Source organism: Thunnus thynnus, chromosome 10 (genome assembly GCF_963924715.1).
Source record: "Thunnus thynnus chromosome 10, fThuThy2.1, whole genome shotgun sequence".
Classification (NCBI taxonomy): domain Eukaryota; kingdom Metazoa; phylum Chordata; class Actinopteri; order Scombriformes; family Scombridae; genus Thunnus; species Thunnus thynnus.
Window position 1 is genome coordinate 2,042,285 of NC_089526.1, and position 22,810 is coordinate 2,065,094.

Below are 22,810 nucleotides of genomic sequence, written 5' to 3' on the forward strand. Positions count from 1 at the left end.
TTTGGATCAAATCTCCCTCTGTGTGCACAACAGTTTACAGTCATTATAGCTGAGGCTGTTGTCCTGAGTGACTCATGATATATGGAAGTCGGGTCCAACATTATCAAAGGTTTAGAGGATTAAATGGAAGGATGTGAAAGGTTAAAGTCGGGTTTCTGCCAGTGTATTACAAGCCTGGGCCGAAGCATCTGGGATTTTTTAAAAACAAAAAGTATTTTAAGATGTTTTCTAAAACTAACGTGCGTAGTAGCGCAGCTCCTTTAAGGAATAGCTCAGTGTGTGGTCGAGAGAGAGGGAGAGAGGCTGCAGCTACCGTAGCGACCCGCCTACCAACCGACAGCAGCGAAAACAAGCAGCGAGACCCGTGGAGACACGACAGCGGCTGCTCGCTAACAGCTACGTGTGTTCACAGCGGAGAGCAGGAGGGAGGACAGACGCTCACACACACTCTCAGTTTATAACTGTAGTGTCTGTTGTCCCACTAAGTATTGATAACATGTTTACATGAAAATGATCTAAATGGGTTTATGTGTGTATCTATGTATGCTCCCCCCCCCCTCTCTTCCCAGCTGGGCAAAACAACCCTGTCTGGCGGACACGCAGTCAAAGGTCAATGCCTCAACGCCCTGAAAACGTACCAAAGTTGACAGGAAGTCGATTCAGATCTGTTCTCAAACATATCAGTCATATATAATCTAATCTTATCATCTGTCTAATCTAACATGTTCTTCTCTAAATGCATCTAAAATTCTTTTATATTATAAAATTATCCAGAATGTGAGTTAACTTGTGTTCTCGTCTGTGTGTTCAGTTTGTGTTTGACATAAAGGGAGTTGTCTGCTGAAATGTTAAACTGCACTTTTTTAGCTGAAACAGCTGTTTTCATCACAGCCACTTCCCTTTTTAATGACCAATGTGCAACAATGGAAACTGTGCACATGTACGTACGCACACACACACATGTAGGCACATGCACACACACACACACACACACCTTCTAAATACATACTGGAAAGCCCGGAGAAATGCACCAGATTTCCCCACTGACAGAGTTTACTACAGTCCATCACTTAATGTTGTGTCAGCAGCGGTGAGAGAAGAATTACAATCTTTTACTTCACTAAAATGACCACAGTGTAGAAATACACACTTACATGTATCACTTAAGCAAAAAGTACAAATGTGTTAGTATCAAAATATATGAAAAGTTAAAGTACTTGTTATGCAGAGTGTCCCGTCAACAGATTGTTATTGCTTATAATAATAATAATAGTAATAATAATAATAGAATAAAATAGTCTTTATTCACTAAGTTGTCGTTGCTTTTATCAAAACGCCAACTTTTCTGCCTCAGCCAAGCATAAAAACTTTTTTTTTTTTGTTTTTGCAATATTTCCACTTTTTTTCTAACTTACAGATATAAAAAAAGAAAAGCAGCAAATCCTCACACCTGAGAAGCTGGAACAAGTAAATGTTTGACATATCTGCTCAGCCGAAAAGATGAAAAAGATGAAAAAGTATTTGTGGCAGATTGTTTAAAACACTTGTCCTTCTCAAACCCAATACAGGAATATAATAATAAAGGACACATATTCTGCACATTTCCAGCTCTATATTTATATTCTGGGGCTCTACTGGAATATCTTTACATGATTTCCAGTTAAAAACTCCTTATTGATCTTCTACTGGTCCTTTATGCAGCCCCTCAGTTCAGCCTCTGTCTGAAACAGGCCTGTTTAGCTCCTGTCTCTTTAAGCCCCGCCTCCTGATGAACCCACTCTGTTCTGATTGGCCAGCTTCAGGAAGCTTTCACTTCCTTTTCTCCTTCTTTAATCCAAATGTCAACTTCTCAAATCCCTCCGTACATGTTGGAGCTGAATCACATCTGAAATATGATAGTGGACAACACATAGGAAACACCATAGCAACCACCTTAGCAACCAAGGCTACAGAACAGACGGCCTTTCCAGATTCTACTTTGATGACGGATGATGACGTCACAAGGAGGAAGTAGAGGAAACTTGGCAAATGAAGCGTTCAGAGCAGGTTGAAGCCCTGAGTTTTGACTTGCAGGCAGCTCAAGTTTTGGAACTTTGACCATGTTTAACCTCTGACATCATAACAGGATATAAATAACAAAGTCATAAAAAGCAAGTCATGTCCCCTTTAACTACATAATTTAGGAGCCTATTATTACAGTAAGTAATTACAGGCTCCTAAATGTTACTGCGCCTTTCCTCAGCAGAGTTCATGATGCATCTTTTTCTCTGACTCAGTGTAACGAGCTTCAGCCTGCCAACAGCGGTAACGAGGTCCTACAGTAAGTGGAAGAAGGGTCAAAACACGAGCAAAGTCGTGTCATTGCAGTTAACTGATGTGATGTAACGTCAGAAACTTTGTGGTTTGGAGTTTTGTTTCACTTCCACTGTTTAATTAGATTCGTTTCACGTTGCCATGGAGATGTTTTTTAAGTTTTTTTTCTTTTAGTGATGTGTTTTGGATTAAAACCAAGGGAGAAACTGACCTGTAATTTCCTCTGTTGCAGGTTGAGCGTACGCAGGCGTCAGCAGCAGCGAGCTGGCTGCAGACTCTGGTGTCGGTGGTGCGTTCAAGTGCAACTTTTAGCAAAAGACACGGAGCCACTTCCTCTGTTGTGTGATACTTTATCTCTGTGACTTCTCTGACCAAAGTGTAATGGGAAGTAACGGCAAATATTTGGTTAAAATATTACTATTGGCAATAAGAGTTGGTGATAAGATCTTAAATATTGCAAGGTAACGATAATTTTGATGATATTTACAGTTAATTCATTAAATATTCAGACCCCTTCATGTTTTACACACTTTATTGTGTTGTAGATTTAATTTTAAATGGATAAAATTGCCATTTTTAGCCCATCAATCTATAATCAATAACCCATAATGACAAAGTGAAAACCCATTTTTAGTATTTTTTTTTGCAAACTTATTCTGAAATCTCTCATTTACAAAAGTATTCAGACCCTTTGCTGTGGCTCTCAGGTGCATCCTGTTTGCTTTTATTATCCTTCAGACGCATCTGTAATTTGACTGACTGGACACAGTTCACATGTCAGGACAAAAACAAAGACATGAAGACCAAAAAAACTCTCTGTAGGTAAAATACTCGGTGATAAAACTGTGGAGCTTTTAGAGTTTTACTCAAGAAGAGTCAAAGCTGTGATTGCTGCTGAAGGGGGTTTCTACACAGTACTGAATTTGTCATTAGGGGGTTATTGTGTGTAGATTAATGGCCAAAAATGGCAGTTTTATCCATTTAAAATTAAATCTACGACACAATAAAGTGAATACATCCTCAGTGTTGAGTATAGTCCACAGAACTATAATATAAACACAATATAATTATAATATTTCTGCTAGTTTGGCAAGATTTATACTTTTATACAGACTTCCACCTGAAGAGCAGCAGACGCCCTGAAACACTTCTTCATCAAACTGTTCAGTCAGGACTGTGATGAAGAGGAAGTGAGAAGCCGAAGAGGAAGCGTCTCTCTCTAAATTTTAACAAACGAAACTATTATTATTATTAATGACAACAGCCACTGAAACCTGAACCTCTCATCTGCTTACACCTGTGGTTTCCATAACACCTCTTCTCTTGGTTCTGAATTACTACCACTGGTGACACACTGGTTGTGAACATGCTGCAGTTAAATGATTAAAAAAAAAACGACTTTCTGATCAGCTGACCAGTAAAGCATCACACGTCTGCAGAGAGAAACAAAGTCTGACCTTCATTATTCAACAGATTGAAGTGAAACTGCTGGTTCCTAAGAGGTGGGTTCTTGGACTGCGAGGGGTTTACCTTGAAGTATCAACATTATATCATATCTGAAGAATGGTTTCCTGCTGCAGAGTGACTACAGTCAGCAATATAAGCTGTAAAAGAAGAAAACCAGCTAGCAAGTCTAAAAATACAGCTTCCTCCATCAGCTGTACCATTAACGTCACCTTCCTCTTGTTCACTGTTGTGATTCTTCAGTGTGTTTTCTCTGCTTGCAGCTGAAACTATGACGTATATAACTGTAAATATGTTAAACAACAGATTAAAGACAGCTGAACTCCTGATGTCACTTCCTGTCTAGCCGCCGCCCAGCTCCCTCTGCAGTTCTTTCATCTGTCTTTCTAAAAATAAATAAATAAATAAATAATAATAGAATAATAGTCTTTATTCACTAAGTTGTCGTTGCTTTTATCAAAATGCCAACTATTCTGTCTCAGCCAAGCATAAAAACTTTTTTTTTTTGGCAATATTTCCACTTTTTTTCTGACTAACAGATATAAAAAATCGAAAAGCAGCAAATCTTCACATCTGAGAAGCTGGAACAAGTAAATGTTTGACATATTTGTTCCACTGTAAAGACTTCAAACAGTCTGAAAAAGAAAATTGAATATCAAAATAGTTGATGATTCTTTTTCTGTCAATTAATTTACTAAAGATTCGCTTCAGCCCCACAAACAAACAAACAAACATGAATGTTGTAGATGGATGTGAAGATTGTTTAAAACACTTGTACTTCTCAAACCCAATAAATATCCAAAGGACACATATTCGGCACATTTCCAGCTCTATATTTATATTCTGGGGCTCTACTGGAATATCTTTGCATGATTTCCAGTTAAAAACTCCTTATTTATCTTCTACTGGTCCTTTATGCAGCCCCTCAGTTCAGCCTCTGTCTGAAACAGGCCGTTTTAGCTCCTGCCTCTTTAAGCCCCGCCCTCCTGATGAGCCCACTCTGTTCTGATTGGTCAGCTTTCAGGAAGCTTCCTCCGGCTCCGGAGGCTACGTAAACAAACTATAGTAGCAGGATTTCACTTCTTTTTCTCCTTCTTTACTCCAAATGTCAACTTCTCAAATCCATCCGTACATGTTGGAGCTGAATAACATCTGAAATATGAGAGTGGACAACACATGGAAACACCATAGCAACCACCTTAGCAACCACGGCTACAGAACAGACGGCCTTTCCAGATTCTACTTTGATGACGGATGATGACGGCGGTCTCTCTCATTAATCTGTCGTTCTCTGTGTGTGTTGAACATGTAATTTACATCCTTTAAAACGCATCATTTACATGTTGGTGATTAGTTTCTACACGTCAACGTTCTTTTACCGGTCCCCGTAGTTTGTTTAAGACTCGTCCTAGAGAAACCAGAGACCATGACAATCGGCTTTTCCTCCATTTTAGCGTAGTTATTTCACATAGCAGAGTTGGGTAGTAAACACTGGGTGTCACTCGCAAAGCGTCAGAGGACTTTTACGCAAAGTTGAGCCTCCACTGCAGCTACAGCGCTCACTATCACAATAAGAAACCTTTGTGATTTTAATATTCACACAATTTTTTCTGCACAAAAACAACTTCAGCCCCCCCCCATGAACATCTGCCAGCATAGCAGCGGCGGCACAGGTGCACAGAATCACAAACTGCTGCTCAATGAACCGACTTAAGCAGAAAACTACAAACTCTTTTAAAACCAGCGTCCGACCAACCTGACAACAGGTGTCCATCTGATACTCACAAGAGTTTATAGGCTAGAAAATAAGTGTTTGTGGTTGCCAGCGTTAAGAAAAGAGTCGCCACCGCCGACACATTTTTTCTGACTAAACATTCATGTCGCTGGTGCCAGATCCTCTCACTCTGTTGTGTTCACTGTCAACGTATTCTCATCTTAAATAAATGACATATAATCATTTGTTTTGTTTTCTTGCTGCAAACCTTTTCTGCCTTCAGTCACTTCACCTTCTTCACAACTGCTCCTTGTCTTTTAGTGTGTCATATAGTTTCTCCTTCCTGAGACGCTGTCAGAAGTGTCAGGTCTACAGTTTCGACAGTTATTTTTTGAAAAGCTGCCACAGGAAGTCAGCGGTGCTGCGAGGGGAGAAAAATAGAGCTTTCATTTCCAGTTTCTCAGCGAGTGAAAAGTGCAGCTGAGTGAGACGCAGCTGAGGAGGAAGGAAGGTATGAAAAGAGGGTTTTTCTTCTTTTTTTTTTTTGTCCAAAGACGTAGAGGTGACATCTCCATCACAGACACACTGTGTGGATGTGTGTTTATATGTGTGTGTGTGTGTGTGTGTGTGTGTGTGTGTGTGTCAGAGATGCTGACGTGTTGCCGTGACACCCAGAGGAGACAAAGAGCCGTTGTGGTCCATGACCCCCCCCCAGTACCAGCTCACACACATCTCTGACACACACACACACACCAGTGAGGAGCATCGTCCAGTCAACAACACTGTCAGTGCACAGATAATGAATGACATCACCACGGCCAGGGTCACATGATCAGTTCCTCCTGCACACAAGTGTTGACATTATAACAGAAACACAATCCAGTACAACAATCCTGCACACTGTAGCTGACTGACTCTCATCAAGTGATGGAGGCGCCGTATGTGGGTCACATGACGACGACTAAACACCAACATAAAGACTGTTTCCACCGACCGGCTCTCATCTTTAGTCTTGTCTGAGCGATATGGACAAAATACAGGATTTAAACATGTTATTTTAAACACACAATATGTAATTTCAGCCGCTAGGGGTCTCAATCAAAACAATAACAAAAGACGGAGTGTGATGACGGTGTGAAGTAGCAAGGGATCATGGGAGTTGTCTTTGTTGTTAAATAACCAGCTTCACCAGGATAGGATTACTCCAGTGTTCATCATTCGGGATGTTTTTACCGGCAGAGGTCTCCTCCTCTCCAGAACAAACGGACCCGGAGATTAAAATCATTAAAAATACTAATTAAAGCAGTTTTACCTAAAAATAAAAAAAATCAATATTTCTCCGACGATGTTTGGTGACCACCGGACTTCCTGGAGGGGCTGTTAGCCGAGCTGCTGCTAACGTTTATCCAGTTTATTTCTCTGATAACTTAAGATCCAGATGTCCAATGACTAAAATCCTTCTTCCGGCTAAAAGATATAGTTAAAAACCACCTAAATTTATCATGAAAATGTGTCTTAAAACTGAATAAAAGTCCATTTATAACAGTTTGTGTGGAACAACCACAACGCCGATGTATTATCTTGTATGTGTGTAAGTTACTCTTTGGTAGACGCCATTGTAGCGGACAAACACAGCGCCGCCGTATGCATCTTGTGCGTGTTTACTCTTTGGTAGAGGAGGTATGACGCCATCGACAGGCGACCAAATGAAACGGTCCGTTACTTTGATTAAATTACAGATTTCTCTGAGTTTGAAAACTGTTGGAAACATTTGGGATAATGTAAGTACACAACTCAACAACATATATAACATAGGTCTAGTTGTTTTTACACATTTTAATGTGGAATAATTACATATTATAGCTTTAAGACAGTTGTACAATAATAATAAAAGAGCTGTACCCTATCTATCAGCTGTTTGGTCTATAAAATGTGTTTCCAAAATGTCGATCAAATGTCTTGTTTTGTCCACAAGTCAAAGATCTTCAGTTTACTGTCAAAGAAACCAGAAACTATTCACATTAAAGAAGCTGAAGAAGAGAGTTCAGACATATTATTTTCTTAAAAACTGACTCCAAATGATTAATCGATTAAAAATAGTTGGTGATTATTTTAATAGTTGACAAATAATCAATGAATTGATTCATCTTTGTGACTCTACTGTAGACATAATGTTATTAACTAAAGTTATTTTATCGTAGAGGATAAAAACTGTGATTCTAATAGTTACTATTAATTACGGCCAATCGTATGATGAAGTTCTTATAATAATAATTTAATAAACTGTGTAAAGAGAAAAAAACACCTTCAAACTTCTGTTGTGGAATAAAAAGTCAATATGTTTGAACTTTTCATTTATGTCTCAGATGAATTTGAGACATTTTCTGTTCAGATAATGTTTGTTAAAAGACCAGAAACAGAGAATAAAGTGTATTTATCCTCAGTTCTGAAAGCAGGAAGAATATTCATCAGGCGTCTTTCTGGGTGAATAAGAGAAACCCTCATAGAGGAATAGAAAGTCCTAAAATGACTTCTTGTGAATAATTAACAGCTGTGATTAATGTTTCTGGTGAGTTCAGGTGCAGAAATGAAATTAGACTCGTCTCACCTCAAAATGCAAAAACAAGAGAAAACAAGACGAGAACGACTTCCTTCTCAAGCCGACGTCTTTCAGTTTCGATTTCTCTCATCACTCGTGTGTCGTTGTCGTTCAGTCAACTGTGTCTTTAACAGCCATGGATCCACCACACAATGATGCATTCAGGGCCTCGCCCAGACCGCACGGAAAACAGAGCCAATGTTTTCATTTTAATGAACGTCTTCCTCGGCTTCCTCCGGTGTTTATCTTCCACATTCAACATTCTGTTCTTTCACTTCATCGAGACGTTTTTAATCCCAACAAACCTCAAACAGATGATTTTGAACCTCGAGGCCTTCATGCACCTCGTGTTTACGTCCCTTCAAGCAAAGACTAATGATGAAAACATTCCTGTGCAGGCTGATGAAGACGTGGTCGGGTTGTTTAAGGAGATTCAGTGAGCCGAAACTAAACTCTTTCTAATTTCTGATTCTTTTAACAAACAACAACAACTTTCTTCTTCTTGTCATGAAAACTGGAGGCAGCAGTAAAGTCTACTGACGAAGGAACAAACTTCATATTTCAGACAAAAAGTGACAAATTGTGAGAGAAACGTGATGAAATCTTTGCTCATCCGGCTGATTGATCGATTAGTTGATCTAAAGATATACATATGTATATATATATATATATATATATGATATAAAATACCAAACAATCACTGGTCACTCCTTAAAGTAAATATGTTCTGGTTTTCATTCTCCTCTATGATAATAAACTGATTATCTTTATATTTTAGTAACGTCAGTCTCTGGGGACGATATATTATCATGTTGTGACACGAATAATCAATTAACCAAGAAAATAATCCTTCAGTTAATCAATAATGAAAACTATCCACATCTACAAACCAACCAAACAACACAGAACAAACTTAATGATGCAAATCTGTTGCCAAAAAATAAAAAAATTTACATTATCAATTAATTTAGCCAATGAAATGTCAGATTTAAGAGCTGATGATGTTTCTTTGTTTGTATTTTACTGGTTCCAGGTTCCATATAAAGTAAATATGTTCTGGTTTTCATATATTTTAGACTCTTAGTTGGGCTCCGGGGACGATATATTATCATGTTGTGACATTTTACAAACCACACGAATAATCAATTAACCAAGAATATAATCCTTAGATTAATCAATAATGAAAACTGTTTTTAGATTCTTCAGTTCTTGTCAAAACTGTGTCAAAATTTTAGGATCCAAATCTACAAACCAAAAAAAACAACAACACAGAACAAACTTAATGACGCCAATCTGTTGCCAAAAAATAAAACATTTTTAAAAAAGTAATTATTATTTACATTATCAATTAATTTCCTATTAATACATTCATCTTTTAGTCAATGAAGTGTCAGATTTAAGAGCTGATGACGTTTCTTTGTTTGCATATTTTCTTTCCTACATCCATCGAAGCGCCAGAATTCATCAATCATTGAACGATCTGACAGCCTCATATTCATTTATTTACACTTTTATTAAATCAATCAGTCCACACAGACTCAGAGACGCGTACGTGTGACGCGTCTGTCTCGTTTTGTGAAGCGTAATCTGCACAAACAGCTGTTTACTTCACATAAACATCCAGCTGTTTGTGTTCTGAGTCTCAGTCTATCTGTGAATCTCCTGTTTCACTGCAGCCGGAGGAGAAATAAGATCAATGAATCAACAAACAAACACTATCGATTTCTTCCTCCGTGGAGCCGACATGAATTACGCTTCAGTACATTTCTGCTGTCAGTCAGTCGGTCGGCGGCTGAACACAGTCACACGAGAGAGAGTTTGGGCTTTGAGGGATGAAAATGTGACGCTGTGAAGGAAAAAGGGTGCGTTTGATTTATAACACGAGACAAAACAAGAGAATCACTGCGAAATGGAATAATTGTTTTATCTCGATTATCTTGTTTTTATAATCGTTGGAAGTTTTATGCCACTAATTGGAGTCATTTAAAACTGAATATTAATAAAACAAACAATAATTAAAGGATCAGCGATTGATTAGGTCACAAAATGAAGTCTGTATTCAACTGTATGAGAAGCTCTTTGTTTAGAGCTGCAAAGATTAGTCAGAAAATTAATCTGCAACGATTCTGACAATTGAATAAAACAAAAATGTCAAAAATTTACTGGTTCTATCTTCCCAAATGTCAATATTTTAGTATTAGTTCAACAAGCCTCTGATTAGGAACCAGTGTAGGAACCATGGTCCCCGATCACGTGAATCATCGATCAGTGAGGTAACTGATCAAAAACAATCATTAATTGAAGCTCTACTCTACAGTTCAGAGGATGAATCACTGACAACATTTACAACTCAGGCAGCGTCTGGAGGCCCCGGGGCCCTGATGCAGACCGCCTTCAGAAGTGGTAACACCACCACCTTCAGCTATTTAAAGCTTCCTGAGAAAACACAGAAGCTCCCTGCTGCTGCTCAGACACAGAGAGAGAGAGAGAGAGAGAGAGAGAGAGAAGTCCTGAGAGAAGACAGCTCCGACAGAAACACTAAACAGTAATTATAACATCTGAGAGGGAAGATTATTATTACAGACGGACGGACGGACGGACGGATGGACAGAGAGCAGAAAGCTGAAAGTGGAGGAACTGAGACGACTCCTGAAGAGAGATTTAAATATCTGGAGTCTATATTTAGTCCGTCCGCGGAGCGCCGGCTCACTTTAGAGGCAGAGAGGACGACACACAAGACGCTTTCCAAAATAAAAGTCACATGTGATGATGTCACGTTCATGATGTAAACAAGAAGAGGAATAAACAAACACACAGAGAGGAAGCTGATAGCAGACTCTTAATGCTCTTTGAGCTTTTTATATGTTAAATCTGCACATTTCATTCATTTCATTCATAAACTGTGAATGAAATGAATGAAACGTGTCACACTGCTCATTAATCTCTACAGTAAAGCTGCAATGATACTGGCTGAGAGTCATTTCAACCACTAAATGATTAATTGGTTTACTGGCAGATGAATCAATAGTGAGAGAATATAACAGATGGATGGAAAGTGGTTTGAATAACAATGATTTTACAGATTTCTCCATATATGTCAAGACATAAAGTAAAAAGGAGATCATTAAAGGAAATAATCTGTATTATTTAGACAATAATCTGCAAAGAGAGAATCAGAAGTGTCTGTTTCTAATTCACCAGAAGCATCATCTAAATCACACACAGGGTTTCCTGCAGCATCCTTCTAGTGGAGGAAGGTGAGATGTTGGAGGTGGAGAGTAAAATAACAGAAAGCAGCAGCCGACACGAGAGAGTAACGCTAGCGTTTGTAGCTAATGCTAATACTGGCTCCAACCAAATACAGAACTGAGAACTGGAACGCTGATCCTGGAAGCCACGTTCACTATCAGTCTTCAGGGTGAATATTCATCCTGGATGAGCAGCCGCCCAACACGACTGACAACCGGATGTTAAAATAAAAATTAGAAGCTGAAATTATACATTAAAGCCGATACTGATCATTTAAAACATGCACGGATCAGCTCAGGACATCTTTAATTCATATATGTGTGTGTGTGTATATATATATATATATATATATATATATATATATACTGTATGTGTGTATTGGCTTGTTATAAACTTTTAGATACTAAAAGCAATTCATCTGTTTCTATATTTGATTGTTTGAACTCCAGTGAGAGTCAAAGGAAAAACTGAAGAGTTGAGTATTAATCTGCGTAGATGTTGTATAGTGTGTGTGTGTGTGTGTGTGTGTGTGTGTGTGTGTGTGTGTGTGTGTGTGTGTGTGTGTGTGTGTGAGTGTGTGTAGTTTTGTAACATCAGCTGTAAGCTGTAAGTGAATATATATAAAAAGTGAAAATAAACAAACAAACAACAACAAACGGAACGATATTGTGGTCTGAGCAGAGCAGGAACAAAACACGGAGCAATATTCTCTCACAGATGGTGACGAAGGACGGAGGCCGGCGACGGGCCAACATGACCGAGGGCTGCTGAACACACACGCACGCACACACACACACACACACACACACACACACACACACACGCATGCGCGCACACGCACACACACACACATACAAACAGATCAACAACAGAGTCCATTTAAAATCCTGCATCAACAACAGTACAGATAACTGACAGTAAAGGTCAGAGGTCACTGTGCACTGACACGTAACAACGGACAAAATCCTAAAATCCTGTCCCCCTTTTTCATGCTTTTGCTCAGTCAGAAGATGCATTTTCTTTTAGTTTATTTATTATAGTTTATCTTGACTAAGTCCCACACACACACTCCTGCTGCCAGAAATACTCACAAGAGCACCAAATGTGGATCCATCCGCCGCTTAAAACAGTCCCCAACAAATGCACCACAGTATTTCCTGTTGTTTGTTTGTTAAAAACCACAGTGGCCAGCTGTTTTAGGAAAATACTGAGACTTTTAGAGACTTAAATTAGGTAAATAACATAAATAAACATAGTCTCTAATGTGTTTTGCTGTTATTTATTATTATTATTTATGGTCGCGCTGTTCTGCTCTCCGTGTGTTTGTGCTGCACACAGCGCAGCAGAGGAGAGGCAGTGAACACTCGTTACATTACTGTAAGTACAATAACAGCTCCACGATTAAAAAAACAAAAAAAGTAATATATTAATGTAAACTGCTCAGATGGACAGACTCCAAACCACAAAAAATATTGTGATTTGCGACTCAACAAAGTAAACGATAGAGCATAATATGAAACGACAGACGTTTTCCTATCGTCATATCGCACAGCAACCCTAACCCTTAATAAAAAGACAATCAGTGGATATGACTAACTCAGACTGCTGGAGCTGAATATAACAGCTACACAGAGACTTTTAAATGACTGTGTGGACACACTGTGGATTTTGGCCTCCATCACTTCCATTGAAAGCACATTTGAAGGATCTTTTAATATCCAGTATGAACAGGAGGAATGATTACATTACTGTTACTATGGACACCTGACTGCTGGATTAACACACACTGGGAACACTGGGAATGTGTCCTTTGAGGAGGACAAGTGTCCCAGTGAAGAGAAGGGCTGGATATCACTGGATTATTCTAGATAGAGTTTTGGTGCTGATAATAAATAATACTTCTTTCACACCTTGAATGATTAAAAACAAGCAGACAAACGATGTATTTGTGTTTTTAAAGAGACGTTCACTGATAATAACAAAGATTAACACCAGACTGTTAATACTCCACTTTACAAACAAAAGACTGATGATGTGATAAAAAACTGAACAGTTTCAGTTATATAACTTTGTGTGCACACCCTTCAGGAAATATCCACAAATACTAGAAATATTTGTCCTCAGAGAGTTATGAATTTTGAGGGGCCTCTATTTGTCCGAATGGATAATGTTCGAGGGCAGCGAGGATGTTACATAATCTCCTGAAAACAAAAGTCATGTGTGTGTGTCGTGTTCAGACGGCGAGAGGCGGCGAACCAACGGAGGAGGAATGCTGAGGAGCGAGTCTGCAGAGAGATGAACAGTTGATTTTACAGTTTGCAGAGAAAACTGCAGACTGTAAACTCGAAACTGTTTAAGTGTTTGTGTCTGCATACGCGCCACCTCTCCCCCCGGTGCATGCTGGGACACGCTCCAGCCCCCCCCCCGCCCGCAACTCCCAACAGGATCATCTGGTGCAGAAAATGAACCGGATAGACACTGAGTCGGATCGTGATTCATCATATTCTGAAGAATTTTACACACAAACATCACAAAGACCTCACCTCTGTAAATGCTTTCAAACTGAACACTTCTCAGACAGACACAGAATATTGATCAAATGCAACTATTCTGATAATCAATTAACTGGTTTGAGACATTTTTTAAGAAAAAAATAAAGCTAGAAATCTCTTCTTACAGCTTCTCAAACGACAGCAAACTGAATAATCAATCAGTCGCCAACTATTAAATTAATTGGCAACTATTTCGATAATCGATTAATTGTTTTGAGTTATTTATTAAGAATAAAACGTCCAAATTATCTGATTCCAGCTTCTCAAATGTGAATATTTCCTGGTTTCTTTAGTCTCTATGACAGTAAACTGAAGATCTTTGAGTTGTGGTCATTTAAATAGACCAAACAACTCATTCATTAATCGACAGCTGACACAATAATATGAATAAACATAATGAAATGCTTTTGGCACATTTCATTATGTGCATTGAAAACTAGTTTATTTATTCTTTGATCACATGATTATTGATTTAAATCAAAATGTTGCCAATTTTAGGAATATTTCTTGTTCGGCTGATTGAGCTATAATCTATATTTCTATAACTCCTCAGTCTGATCTATACAGTGAGTAACGTGTTTGGCTCGTAGTGATGAACCTACAGAGAATTATCAGAGACTCTGCAGCTCCTCTCGGCTTTACGGAGCTTTATAGTGAGTTTCAGCTCATTGTTTATCTGTCCGGCTGCAACTTTACTGTTCTGGTTCACTCTCAGCGTCTCATAGCGTCGTTTTCAGAGAGAAAAAGCTGTAAAAAGCCGCTGAACACTACCTGCTCAGCACCAAACAGACACAGTTAGCTGTAGACTAGCTGGTGAACATAGTGGAGCATTTAGCAGTTAAAGAGCCAGATATTTCCCTCAGGAGTTGGTAGAGAGTAAAAACAGAGCTAAAAGAGAGTGAATATTGGACTTACATTCACCAGGTGGACAGAAACAAGACTCCACATGAATGATAATGTTGCTTCGTAACTGCTGGATGTGGAAATAAACAACTGTTTGCTAACAAGTTCAACATATTTGCTCAAGAGCTGATGATGCTTCAGTGTTTACTGCTTGTTTCTGATCAAAACAAAGTATTTTTGCAGGTTTTAACAAATTAATTTGTTTCAATTCCTCCAGGTTAAAGTATGTTTTGTTTTCCCATCGTTCTGTGGGTGAAGAGGAGGCAATCATCAAACTCAAAGTGCAAACCTGATGGAAAATAACAACCACAGTTACAATTTTTCCATAAAGTATTGCTGAAGGGTCTTTGTACCCTGACACAGCCCTCCTGTACACAGTCTTCTCTCTGCAGCGACAAATTCTTTGCAAGAGGCGACACGTCCTGACAGACTGTTATCTCAGGTATCCTGCTGTCTGCCAACACAAATATGTTTTACAGCCTTCATCTGCAACGCGGTGTGTTATTATTCTCATGAGTGTCACTGTGTATTCTGCTGCTGCTGCTGCTGCTGCAAACCAGCCTGCAGCCTCTTAACTCTGGTCTGAATGACAGAGAAGCAAAGTTCAATTCATGCAGACTTTCTACACTAGTAAATGAGAGTACGAACAGATCAGAGTCTCTCCGGATCAGAGCAGATATTATATTTAGCTGGAGAGTAAAGTAGGACTGCATGTGGAAAGAACCCTGCAGCAACATGTTACCGTCCCAAATCCACCAAACACACCAAACAACACGCAGCAGCAACGACCGAAACGTCTCCGATTGAAATCACTCGTATCTGCTGATCACTAGAGGACTCGGCAGGTTCACTGCCTTGCTCACAGACACTCAAACGGGAATATAAAAGCCCCTTTTAAGACATTGAATATATAACAAGTGGTGGCTTTTTATCATTTAGACAGCTGTGACTTTTATGTTCATGTTCCTTACAGCTTCATTCAGACATTTATGGAAACATGGTGAGTTACAAATGCTGTGACTGACTGATGTCTTAACCCTCCTGTTGTCCTATCGGGTCAAAATTGACCCGTATCCTGACTAAGAAATTATGAATTATTTTAACTATAGTTGACATCAGAGGAAAACATGTTGATGGATTATGGCAGACTGGTATGTAAAAGTTTAGTCAGGATACTGTTTTAAAACCATTTAGATTTTTTTGATGACAGCACATAATGACACCTGTTGGGTCAAAATTGACCCGAGAGGACAACAGGAGGGTTAAAAGAACGAGCGTCACTCTGCAGCTCCTAACGCTGAATCAGCTGATACGGTTTCACATTGCTTTCATCGTTTAATGTATTAGAGAGTTTTATAAAGTCCAACATGCACAAGCATTGAATGACAGGACGCTCAGCTCACACGCTGGATTAAAAGCAGATTATTCATTCATTCATCTGTGCAGTTACATGAATGAAAGTATAGATTATTATTGTGGTTGTTTGACGGGTTTTTATAGAGAAGAATCTCTTTCACAGTGTTTGCAACTGTGAGTTGGGACAGTTTTTTTAAAAAGCATAACTACAATCGTCCTCTAACCTTTAACCTTGTGGTTTTTATTGATGCCATGATGACGAAGGTGGCCTAACTTTAAGGAAGTACTAACGTAAACCCCCAGTACATGTTCCTCTAACCTGAACAAAGTGATCATTATAACACAAACCATCATCTTCCTCTAAACCTCCAACCAGACCTGAACCACAGCGACGTCACATCACACAACATCTTTATTGTTCGACAGCGTTAAACAGTCGAGTCTTTACAGTCATTGTTAGTGAAATATAAATTCTGTTACGACCCGTTAAACTAATTATTTCATAGATTTAATGATATTTTTTCACTTTACTTAAAGCAAACAATAAGCACTTGGAGTAATTTATAATCAGATTATAAAATATTATAAAATGATTTGAATATATTACAACTATAAGAATTATAACACACTTTGATCCTTGTAAATAATGTCAGTGATTGACCTGCAATTATGAAGGATTATGATACTTGACCTTATAAATCATTATAAAATGCTTCATGATGTGTTATGATTATTGTCATAAAGCATTATGAATATTTATGATGCTTATAACTATAATTATACGGAGCTGTAATCAGATTATAATGTGTTATAGACATAAAAAGTTAACATCTATCTTGACATCTTGTGCTGTTTTTCACAGAGTCTCTTGTGCCCCGCCGACAGCTGACTGGTCACACTGACACTGAACAACAACAACAACAACAACAACAACGCAGAAACCAGCTGACGGTTTATCTTCCATCTGCTGACAGTTCGAACGGCTTCAAACTCATCGATAAAAGTCAACGACGGACGTCTCTGTGGACGGTGAACGCGAGACGTAAAACCTTTGAAATGGAGACTGTACTTCCTGTTTGTTATCTGTTGTCCTCAAAAGCATCACGTTAGTTTGGTTTTAAAGGTGTAAACGATTTCCTGTAGTTGTGACCAGAAAGTGAGCAGGAAGTGGCCCTCAGATGGAAATTACAGAAAAGAAAACGCAAATGAACGCTTGTTTCCATCCACTGCTGTCGTGTAGGGCTGAGACGATTAGTCGATTCATCAATTAGATGATTGTCAGGAAAAACAATCGGCAACTATTTTGGTAATCGATTCATCGTTTATCAAGTTCAACTCTCTGAAATATGAGAATCAGCTGTTTTTCTTTGTCATATATGACTGTAAACAGAATCTCTTTGTGTTTTGGACTCTTATTCTGACAAAACAAGACGTCTGAAGACGTCACCTTCGTCTCTGGGATGTTGACATTTATTTTATATATTTATTTATATTTAACGATTAGTGCTACCCCTTAAAAATCAATCAGTCACATCATTATACAGAGTAAGGCTGTGTATGACTTAATTCTCTAAACAGTGCGACTTTATTCTTTTATTGCAACGTTTTCTTGTAACATTATTTACTTTATCAAAATAACTGAAATATACATATAAAATGAAGAACAACACGTCTCGAGCTGAGGAGCTTTTTCACACTGTTGATGTTGTCACAGAGATTTTATGAAATAAAAGTGACTGAGATGGTATTATGCTTTGGTTCATTTTAACAGTTTATCACTTCTTTTTGGAAGGAGTTGATTTTTATTTTTCAGTTGGAAAATATGTTTATTTTGATTTTCCTTTAATAAAATCTACTGTATTGTTGTTTTGGTTTTTATAAAACTACATCAGCGTTGATCTGAGACACGTTGAGCCTGGAGAACCTCCTGAAACCACCTCACAGTCAGTTCATGTGGTGATGAAGATGTTTCATCCTCAAGCAAAACAGACAAACAAACAGTCAGACAGGCAGGTTAACAAACAAACAGTCAGACAGTCAGACAGACAGACAGACAGAGCAGCTGTAACATCCACTGAAACAGCTCAGAGTCTGCAGGAATCCGCTGCAGCTGATGCAGAAAGCTGCACTGCAACAAACAGGCCCGAGCAGCTGCTGGAGATTTAAACCTGGACCACCTTCACCTCGGCTGGTTCCATTATCGGACATTGGTTTTACTTTCTTTTTTAGGGGTATAAATACGAAAACGCGGATTATTTTAAATGATCCGGAGACAAACTACTTATAAAAACTGTCTCTTCTTTGAACTCTCCGTCCGCTTTTGTCTCCTGCGTCAGTTAATCGTGTGACAGACGATGGTCGCCGCCGCTGCAACGCAATGTTTCCCCCCAATCACACAGTTTCATTATCGGACGCGCTGTGTACTCCTGCTTATATTTGATATCTTGTGCTGTTTTTCACATTTATTGATATAACACGACTTTAAATCGCTTTTATTGATCACCTGGAGTCTCGTCCTGCGGTTGCACTGTTGCAAAATTGATTTTAATTTCACAATCGCGCGTCAGTTGATATCTTACGCTGCCGATACAAACAAACACACTAAAACCGGCTAAAAAATGTTCATATTTAATAATTAAAACGCTCAAGTCCGATGTTAAAATGTTTCAGGGACAAATTTGGAAGAAGCTTTTCGGACGGAGGCGTGTCCGATAATGGGCGCACAGATAAGCGATATGCTTTTTAACGTTTGCTAGCTCCCCCCGCGTTAGCTAACGGCTAACCGGGCGGCTGCTTTCAAACGTCACCGTTAACCGCGTCCGTTTACCGGACACACTAACAGGGTAAAGGTGTAATAATACGTGTCGTACCTTGTTGTCTCTGCTGGTTTTTCCCACAGAAAGCTGGAAGGATCATGTTTAGGTCATTCTCCCACATGTGACGTCCATGTTTGCTCTGTGAAGCTGCAGCATGTGGTCAAGCTAGCCGAAACAACATGTGCAGCTTCCGGATACAGCGTTCAGAATAAAAGTCTGGTTAAGATGGTGCAGCTTTGAGCTTGTAAACTTTCATTATTTGAGTTTGCTGGTTTTGGTCCATCCTGTATTTTTATTTTATTTTATTTTATTTTATTTTATTTTATTTTATTTCTTATTTTGAGGGGGACGTGTTTGCTTTTGTCTTAAAAAAACAAATAAAATTTAAAAAAACAACTGAGTGAACTAGAAGAGCTGCTGCTGTTTTATCTTTTTTCTGTGTTAAAATATAACTTAAACAGCAAAAACTCATTGTCATTAAAGATATTAAACTAACTGGTCACCCCCAGTACCCCTCATGTATGTTAATGGAGTGGACAAAATATTAGGAACACCTTTCAATATAAAGCACTCCAGTTCACCACCACCCACTACGACCACAATAATGAACATGAAGTCAAATTATCACCTTTCTGACAATCTCAACAAAAACTGAAAATGTATAAGCTTTAGATTGCACAGGTGTTCCTGTGTAAAAGTTAAGTTAGGATGCTTTCAATGAATAGTATTTTCCATGAATATTTTTTATTGATCAGTTAACTTGATCCAAAGTTGAGTAAACAGCGGATAGTAAATCAATATGTTGCTGTGAGCAGCTTTGCCTTTAAAACAGCAGCAGTTCTCCTCAGTGTTTCAGGTACTCGGCAGGTCGGTTGATCCTGCGTCTTGGAGAAGTTTCCACAGTTCTTCTTCTTCTGTGGATTTCGTCGTCTCAGCTGCTCCTGTCTCTTCATGTTAATCCCAGACTGACTCCATGATGTTGAGACCAGAGACCATCTGTTGCAGGACTCCTTGTTCTTTATGACTCTGGCTGGATGTTTGGGCTCATTGTCCTGCTGCAGATGATCAGACACCTCCTGATGGTGTTACATTATGGAGAAGAATGAAACATCTAAGGTGCCTAAAACCTTTTCACAGTACTGTATATAAATTCACAATTATATATATATATTACTGCTATAGTAATAGAATATTATTTTGTCAGCAATTTATCAGAAATGAACTCTGTGTTTATTACACAGTTTCATTTTTATTACTGATGTATTCAAATGTTGTAGCTGCAGAAATTGGAGTTTCTATATATACTGTTGGCTAATTTAATCAAAAGATCTTTTTTGTTTTTAGGTAAATAAATAAATATATTAAGTCTTCTTCACCCTTTATGTACCCGCCGCTGCAGTTAATGCTTTGAAACAACATTAATTCCAAAATGTAAGAAGATAAACTTTACAGAAAACATAAAAATGAGCAGTGAAATTAATCAAAAACACAGAGGAAATGATGCTGATATCTTCAGCAGTGAGATACAAGTAATCAATATGCTTCATTTTTTCTGCTACGTCCTCCTGGATCAATCAAACCTGCTGCTGAAAGGCTGTGATGAACCAGGGAGGATCCTGTTATGTTTCATGTAGGTTCAATCAACAAAGAAGAAGGACAAACTGAAACAGTCGATCGCTCTTTTTAAACTGTGACAGACTTTATGCTTTTATTCTGAAGCAGCAGCTTTCGGTTTCCTGCTCTTATTGGTGCAGCTTGACGCAGCTGCAGCTGTCAGATAAACTGAACTGGGAGAGTAAATTATTGGTGTTCTGGATGTTTAAATACAGACTGTCTGCTGGAGGAGCTTCATTATCATTAAAGCAACATAACCAGCTGTAAGAGCTAAAACTGGCAGACAACTGCAACCCTGCGTCTATAAACTATAATATTTTACTGCAACAGAGAAATTTAATTTTGACAATCAATTAATCTTTTTTCAACCAAAAATGCTAAAAAATTATTTGTTCCCAGCTTCTAAAATGTGACAATTTGTTGTTTTTCTTTGTAAAATTTAACAGTAAATTGAACATCTGAAGGTTTTTTTTGTTGCTCAAACAAAATAAACAAACTGAAAACATCACTGAGGCCTCTGAGTCATTCTGAGTGTCATTTTTTCACTTTCTGGAGTGAAAAATGGACTAAACGGTTGAGATAAGAGATCTTTATTGTCATTATATTTTGCATATAATGAGATTTAGTATCTCTCTCAAAGCAACAACATGTCACAGCGCTGTTTATTTGTATCAGACTATTTTGCAGTTTTTGTAAATCTGAACATTTTTCTCACCTCTCAGGTTGATCTGTTTATCTTGTGTGTTTTTTATTCATCTATTTATCGCTTTCTGACTCTGTTTGTCTGTTTTGTGTCATGTGTTTATACACCCAGTGAGCGCTTTATTAGGAACCCCTTTGCAATTTAATGCAATCCGTAACAACAGCCATATTAATGAAGTTTATAGATTTACAGCTTTTGTTGACATTGTCAGAAAGATAATTCTACTTTGTGTTTATTATTGAGGTCGTATTGGCTGGTGGTGAACTGGAGTACATTATATTGAAAAGTGTTCCTAATATTTTGGATGGAAGAAACTAGAAATATCCTCCCAACCAATCAAGTTCCAGTTTACATCCATGTCTGTCCAGACTCGTATAATATTTGTAGTGACTTTGAAGGAATTTAATAAAAGGTATTAAGTATATTTTTTTGGTGAAATGGAAGTTATCACTATATTAACATGTATGATTCCAGTGAGAAACATGTTGTCTTCACTGAAGCTCAATATCAGCAAAACCGATGAGCTTGTGTTGGACTTCCTGGTTGACGTCCAGGTAGAGGAAGGAAGTGAAGGACTCATACAAGTACCTCAGGAAAGCAAAATGCAAAGAAGCTACAAATTCTAACACGTGTACGTTTCACATACAGAGGATTAGTGTCACCACAACAGTATCCAACCAAATGTGAAATATGATCACAATCTCCCCTTCTGTTCCTGAGTTATGGCTGGAAACGTGTTTCTGCAGAACATTGTGATGTCACAGTGAAGTTGACCTTTGACCTTTTGGATATAAAATGTCACAACTTCATCATTTATTCATTTATGGCCAGATCATCAAAAAAACGTTGTAGATATTAAAATATTTTTATTAAGAAAGTAAAGACAGTGTGCTTTAATGGCCAAAAACGTGTTTTGTGAGGTCACAGTGACCTTGACCTTTGACCATCATCCTTCTAATCAGTTCATCCTCGAGTCAAAACGGTCGTTTGTGCAAAATTTGAGGAAATTCCCTCCAGGTGTTCCTGAGAAAATGGGACGAACAGACAACCTGAAAACATAAAACCTCCTGTGTATGTGATTGGCTGCAGGTGAGCTGTGTTTAATTGGCTGCAGGTGAGCTGTGTTTAATTGGCTGCAGGTGAGCTGTGTTTAATTGGCTGCAGGTGAGCTGTCCATGTGATTGGCTGCAGGTGAGCTGTGTGTGTGATGGGCTGCAGGTGAGCTGTGTGTGTGTGATTGGCTGCAGGTGAGCTGTGTGTGTGTGATTGGCTGCAGGTGAGCTGACATTTAGTAGAGGTGGGCAGTATTTTTGTTTAATTCTGTTTTTGTTATGCTAGGAGTTAAGTTAGTAGTTTGTATATTTTGCTGTTAGCCCACCTTGAAGCTTTAAAGATTTCAAATAAAACCTTTAAAGGGCTGCAAATCCTCTGTTGCTGTTGGTTCTTTGAAGGTGGGAAAGTTTATTCATGTAGCACCTTTCACAGACAAGAAGACAGGTTTCCTCTGGTCCAGGTCCCAACGCTCAC

General features: G+C 38.5%; 2 protein-coding genes across 2 annotated transcripts in view; one reads left to right on the plus strand and one right to left on the minus strand.

The window, feature by feature from the left end:
• The window catches only part of LOC137190743 (DENN domain-containing protein 4B-like), a 64,752-nt gene extending 45,607 nt beyond the window's left edge, over window positions 1–19,145 (minus strand). The window contains exon 1 of the mRNA XM_067600317.1: window positions 19,021–19,145. The gene's annotated coding sequence lies outside the window, so the exon portion shown is untranslated. The remainder of the gene's footprint in view (window positions 1–19,020) is intronic.
• The window catches only part of atp2c1 (ATPase secretory pathway Ca2+ transporting 1), a 323,636-nt gene that overhangs the window by 224,056 nt on the left and 76,770 nt on the right, over window positions 1–22,810 (plus strand). The window lies entirely within an intron of this gene.